Here is a 7,236-nt window from a genome sequence, read left to right on the forward strand (position 1 = left end):
CCGGTGATCGGCTTTTTTTTTCTCTCCTCGCGCTGTCAGCGCGAGGAGGAATAATAGCCGATTACCGGCTCCGTTCTATCACATGATCAGCTGTCATTGGCTGACAGCTGATCACGTGATAAGGGGTCGGGATCGACCCCTTACACGGATCGGTGATCAGGCGAGTCTCACGGACTCGCCGATCACAGAGCGCGCCGCGCGCGCCCCTCAGGGGGCGCGCAGGCCGCTCGTAACCAGGACGACGTCAATAGACGTAGTCCTGGAAATGTAGGTCCGCGCTAATGCCGTCATTTGGCAATAGCGCGGATCTGAAGTGGTTAAGGACTGCAAGGATTTGCCCCCCCCCCCCCCCCTAATGACCAGGCCTTTTTTTGCGATTTGGCACTGCGCCGCTTTAAAGCGGGAGTCCGCCGTTTTTTTTTTTTTAAAAGCCAGCAGCTACAAATACTGCAGCTGCTGACTTTTAAAATAATGACACTTACCCGCCCAGCGCGCCCACGATGTCGGCGCCCGAAGCCGATCTCTCGGTCGTCTCTCGGGTGCTGCCGCCGCCATCTTGGGTATGGGAATCAGGAAGTGGAGCCTTGCGGCTTCATTTCCCGGTTCCCTACTGCGAGCCGCGCTGCGCAATAAGGATGGTCTCCGCTGTCTCTGGGATCCATGTGTTTCCCATCAGGCAGTGGGGGACCTTCGGAAAGGGGCGTAGATTCTGCGGAAAGGGGCGTAGCTTCTGCACAATCTACGCCGGAAGTGGGTGCAGATACCTGTACTGTACAGGTACCTGCACCCCCCTCCCCCCTGAAAGGTGCCAATTGTGGCGCCGGAGGGGGGGAGGGTTCCAATGAGCGTAAGCTCCACTTTAGGGTGGACCTCCGCTTTAACTGACAATTGCGCGGTCGTGGGGCGCTGTACTTGAACAAAATTTATGTTCTTTTTTTCCACAAATAGAGCTTTCTTTTGGTGGTATTTGATCACCTCTTCTTTTTTTCTTTTTTGCGCTATAAACAAAAAAAAAAAATCGACCATTTTGAAAAAAAGCAAAACAATATTTTTTCTTTTTTGCTATAATGAATATACAAAAAAAAAAAAAAAAAGATTTCTTCGTCAGTTTAGGCCAATATGTATTCTTCTACATATTTTTGGTAAAAAAAATTGCAATAAGCGTATATTGATCGGTTTGCACAAAAGTTATAGCATCTACAAAACAGGGGATAGATTTATAGCATTTTTATTATTAATTTTTTTTTATAGTAATGGCAGCGATCAATGATTTTTAGTGGGACTGCGACATTGCGGCGGACAGATCCATTGGGGATCTGTAACAGTAAAGGTTTAAAAAATCCCTGCTCTAGTAGGCTTTTTAGCTATGTTAGGAAAGAAATGGCCAACCATTGTATTAAAAACCTGTAGCTCTAAGTGGCATGGACTGTTATTGACTTACAGTATCTCACAAAAGTAAGTACACCCCTCATATTTTTGTAAATTTTTTATTCTATCTTTTCATGTGACAACACTGAAGAAATGACACTTGTCTACAATGTAAAGTAGTGAGTGTACAGCTTGTATAACAGTGTAAATTTGCTGTCCCCTCAAAATAACTCAACACACAGCCATTAATGTCTAAACCGCTGGCAACAAAAGTGAGTACACCCCTAAGTGAAAATGTCCAAATTGGGCCCAATTAGCCATTTTTCCTCCCCAGTGTCATGTGACTCATTAGTGTTACAAGGTCTCAGGTGTGTTAAATTTGCTGTTATCGCTCTCACTCTCTCATACTGGTCACTGGAAGTTCAACATGGCACCTCATGGCAAAGAACTCTCTGAGGATCTGAAAAAAAAAGAATTGTTGCTCTACATAAAGATGGCCTTGGCTATAAGAAGATTGCCAAGACCCTGAAACTGAGCTGCAGCACGGTGGCCAAGACCATACAGCGGTATAACAGGACAGGTTCCACTCAGAACAGGCCTCGCCATGGTCCACCAAAGAAGTTGAGGTCACCTGCTCAGCGTTATATCCAGAGGTTGTCTTTGGGAAATAGATGTATGAGTGCTGCCAGCATTGCTGCAGAGGTTGAAGGGGTGGAGGGTCAGCCTGTCAGTGCTCAGACCATACGCCGCACACTGCATCAAATTGGTCTGCATGGCTGTCATCCCAGAAGGAAGCCACTTCTAAAGATGATGCACAAGAAAGCCCACAAACAGTGTTGCTGAAGACAAGCAGACTAAGGACATGGATTACTGGAACCATGTCTCGTGCTCTGATGAGACCAAGATAAACGTATTTGGTGTCAGATGGTGACAAGCGTGTGTGGGGGCAACCAGGTGAGGAGGACAAAGACAAGTGTGTCTTGTCTACAGTCAGGCATGATGGTGGGGGTGTCATGGTCTGGGGCTGCATGAGTGCTGCCGGCACTGGGGGGCTACAGATCATTGGGGGAACCATGAATGCCAACATGTACTGTGACATACTGAAGCAGAGCATGACCCCCTCCCTTCAGAGACTGGGCCGCAGGGCAGTATTCCAACATGATAATGACCCCAAACACACCTCCAACACCACCACTGCCTTGCTAAAGAAGCCGAGGGTAAAGGTGATGGACTGGCCAAGCATGTCTCCAGACCTAAACCCTATTGATCATCTGTGGGGCATCCTCAAACGGAAGGTGGAGGAGCGCAAGGTCTCCAACATCCACCAGCTCTGTGATGTCATCATGGGGGAGGGGAAGAGGACTCCAGTGCCAACCTGTGAAGCTCTGGTGACCTCCATACCCAAGAGGGTTAAGGCAGTGCTGGAAAATAATGGTGGCCACACAAAATATTGACACTTTGGGCCCAATTTGGACATTTTCACTTAGGGGTGTACTCACTTTTGTTGCCAGCGGTTTAGACATTAATGGCTGTGTGTTGAGTTATTTTGAGGGGACGGCAAATTGACACTGTTATACAAGCTGTACACTCACTACTTTACATTGTAGACAAGTGTCATTTCTTCAGTGTTGTCACATGAAAAGATAGAAGGAAATATTGACAAAAATGTGAGGGGTGCACTTACTTTTGCACTTTTGTGAGATACTGTATGTATTTATTTTACACTGGGGGGGGGGGGGGGGGTCATCTTTGTACCAAATAATTTCTCTGAGGAACCTGCATACACATCGGTAAAAACCCTGACAACAGATCCAGCTGTACATGAACGCCAATACTAAATATGACATCTTCATGATATTTGACATTTCGCCAAGTTCATTTACATCATTATAGTGAGACGGACTAATGGAGGCTCGCAGAGCTCTGATGAGTGGAGGGAGCTTTTGGTCTTATTATTTCTAAACCAATTCCTATTTTAGGAAATAAATTGCCATTTGCTTTAAATGCCGCCATTCATAACTTGTCACCGGCGGTAAATGTTTAAAATGATTATATCAACATAATTACATAGTTCCAACATTACTTTACATGAATGGTAGTAATTATCTATAGAACAATATAATTAATTACACATTTCAGTTCTTATTTAATAACCGGTATTCAGTCACTGAAAAAAGATTTTTTCATATCTCTGCAAACTTTGAAAATTTGATTCCAGAGTGTTTCTGCTTCTGAAATTTGCCTTTTAACAGTACATTAAGCAAAACAGCGTGGAAATAGCAAAGAAGAAAATATACAGTATAAAGCAATGAGAAAACTTCGACTATACAACTGGGAATAAATAGCTAGAAAAAAGGTTAAAACCAAAATCTTTTATTATATACAATTGGACATTAACTGTCCCTAAGGTTACAAAGTTATAATAAAGTAAAAAAAAAAAAAGAAACTTCAAAGGTGTTTTCAAACAAGGATGTGCGGTCTGTGCGTTCTGCAGAGATCTCTGCTTCCTCAGGACCTTGACCGCCTTGGATGGAAAGGCAACACTTGTGTAGCACCCTCTAGTGTGCGCTACTTGGAGTGAGAGTTGGGAAAACATAGACCTGAGTCTTTGTATTGGCTCAGGTTTACTAGAGGCCAGAGCTAGAGGTTTACTAGAGGCCAGAGCTGGAGGTTTACTAGAGGCCAGAGCTGGAGGTTTACTAGAGGCCAGAGCTAGAGGTTTACTAGAGGCCAGAGCTGGAGGTTTACTAGAGGCCAGAGCTAGAGGTTTACTAGAGGCCAGAGCTGGAGGTTTACTAGAGGCCAGAGCTAGAGGTTTACTAGAGGCCAGAGCTAGAGGTTTACTAGAGGCCAGAGCTAGAGGTTTACTAGAGGCCAGAGCTGGAGGTTTACTAGAGGCCAGAGCTAGAGGTTTACTAGAGGCCAGAGCTGGATTACTCATCCTGGCAGCTCTCTGGCACCTCCCCCTGTTTCCAGGTTCAGTTTGGTGGCACACGCGCCCCTGCAGGTGAGAATGCAAAAGAATCTATGTATACATGATTCTGCCCACATCTTCCATGTAGCAGTAAAAGGGCTATAGGGCGAGTGGTTAATAAGGGCCCATAGTTCACAAAACAAAAAAGCTGCAATACTTACCTTCAATCCAAAGTTTTCTCCCTTAGGACTTTTTTTTTTTTTTTTTGACACAGAATGTTGCTGCCCCATGGCACCTGTGAATACAGGAGGTTTGGGAATCCTGGAATACCTAGAACACCTTGCAAAGATCCTATGGTTGCACAGGAAGTCCTAAGAATCCTGTAAGATCTGGTAGGGAATCTCTGAATACAGGAGGTCTGGGAATCCTGGAATACCTAGAACACCTTGCAAAGAGCCTGTGAATACAGGAAGTCCTGAAAGACCTGGCAGGGAACCTGTGACTACAGGAGGTCTGGGAATCCTTGTAGATTCGGCAGGTATCCGGTGAATACAAGAGGTCCTGGCAATCCTGGAATACCTAGAAGACCTTACAAGGATTCTGTGATTACAGGAATTCCTGAGAATCTTGTAAGATCTGGCAGGGAATCTGTGAATACAGGAGGTCTGGGAATCCTCAGGAGGTCTGGGAATCCTGGAATACCTAGAACACGTTGCAATGATCCTGTGAATACAGGAGGTCCTGAAAGACCTGGCAGATATCCAGTGAATACAAGAGGTCCTGGGAATCCTGGAATACCTAGAAGACCTTACAAGGATCCTGTGATTACTAGAAGTCCTGAGAATCTGGTAAGATCTGGCAGACAACCTGTGAATGCAGGAGGTCTGGGAATCCTGGAATACCTAGAACACCTTGCAAAGAGCCTGTGAATACAGGAAGTCCTTAAAGACCTGACAGGGAACCTGTGACTACAGGAGGTCTGGGAATCCTTGTAGATTCTGCAGGTATCCGGTGAATACAAGAGGTCCTGGCAATCCTGGATACCTAGAAGACCTTACAAGGATTCTGTGATTACAGGAATTCCTGAGAATCTTGTAAGATCTGGCAGGGAATCTGTGAATACAGGAGGTCTGGGAATCCTCAGGAGGTCTGGGAATCCTGGAATACCTAGAACACGTTGCAATGATCCTGTGAATACAGGAGGTCCTGAAAGACCTGGCAGATATCCAGTGAATACAAGAGGTCCTGGGAATCCTGGAATACCTAGAAGACCTTACAAGGATCCTGTGATTACTAGAAGTCCTGAGAATCTGGTAAGATCTGGCAGACAACCTGTGAATGCAGGAGGTCTGGGAATCCTGGAATACCTAGAACACCTTGCAAAGAGCCTGTGAATACAGGAAGTCCTTAAAGACCTGACAGGGAACCTGTGACTACAGGAGGTCTGGGAATCCTTGTAGATTCTGCAGGTATCCGGTGAATACAAGAGGTCCTGGCAATCCTGGATACCTAGAAGACCTTACAAGGATTCTGTGATTACAGGAATTCCTTATGAATCTTGTAAGATCTGGCCGGCAACCTGTGAATACAGGAGGTCTGGGAATCCGCAGGAGGTCTGAGAATCCTGGAATACCTAGAACATGTTGCAATGATCCTGTGAATACAGGAGGTCCTGAAAGACCTGGCAGGTATCCAGTGAATACAAGAGGTCTTGGGAATCCTGGAATACCTAGAAGACCTTACAAGGATCCTGTGATTACTGGAAGTTCTGAGAATCTGGTAAGATCTGGCCGGCAACCTGTGAATACAGGAGGTCTGGAAACTTCAGGAGGTCTGGGAATCCTGGAATACCTAGAACACCTTGCAAAGAGCCTGTGAATACAGGAGGTCCTGAAAGACCTGGCAGGGAACCTGTGACTACAGGAGGTCTGGGAATCCTTGTAGATTTGGCAGGTATCCGGTGAATACAAGAGGTCCTGGCAATCCTGGAATACCTAGAAGACCTTACAAGGATCCTGTGATTACAGGAATTCCTTATGAATCTTGTAAGATCTGGCAGGGAACCTGTGAATACAGGGGGTCTGGGAATCCTTGTAGATTCGGCAGGTATCCGGTGAATACAAGAGGTCCTGGCAATCCTGGAATACCTAGAAGACCTTACAAGGATTCTGTGATTACAGGAATTCCTGAGAATCTTGTAAGATCTGGCAGGGAACCTGTGAATACAGGAAGTCTGGGAATCCTCAGGAGGTCTGGGAATCCTGGAATACCTAGAACACGTTGCAATGATCCTGTGAATACAGGAGGTCCTGAAAGACCTGGCAGATATCCAGTGAATACAAGAGGTCCTGGGAATCCTGGAATACCTAGAAGACCTTACAAGGATCCTGTGATTACTAGAAGTCCTGAGAATCTGGTAAGATCTGGCAGGCAACCTGTGAATGCAGGAGGTCTGGGAACCTCAGGGGGTCTGGGAATCCTGGAATACCTAGAACACCTTGCAAAGAGCCTGTGAATACAGGAAGTCCTTAAAGACCTGACAGGGAACCTGTGACTACAGGAGGTCTGGGAATCCTTGTAGATTCGGCAGGTATCCGGTGAATACAAGAGGTCCTGGCAATCCTGGAATACCTAGAAGACCTTACAAGGATCCTGTGATTACAGGAATTCCTTATGAATCTTGTAAGATCTGGCCGGCAACCTGTGAATACAGGGGGTCTGGGAATCCTCAGGAGGTCTGGGAATCCTGGAATACCTTGAACACGTTGCAATGATCCTGTGACTACAGGAGGTCCTGAAAGACCTGGCAGGTATCCAGTGAATACAAGAGGTCCTGGGAATCCTGGAATACCTAGAAGACCTTACAAGGATTCTATGATTGCACAGAAAGTCCTGAGAAGGATCCTGTGATTACAGGAAGTCTTGAGAATCCTAGAAGGCCTGGAGGTTTTTTT

The sequence above is a fragment of the Lithobates pipiens genome, unplaced genomic scaffold (genome assembly GCF_037356315.1).
Source record: "Lithobates pipiens isolate NorthernLeopardFrog02 unplaced genomic scaffold, aLitPip1_a1.2 Scaffold_25, whole genome shotgun sequence".
Taxonomy (NCBI): domain Eukaryota; kingdom Metazoa; phylum Chordata; class Amphibia; order Anura; family Ranidae; genus Lithobates; species Lithobates pipiens.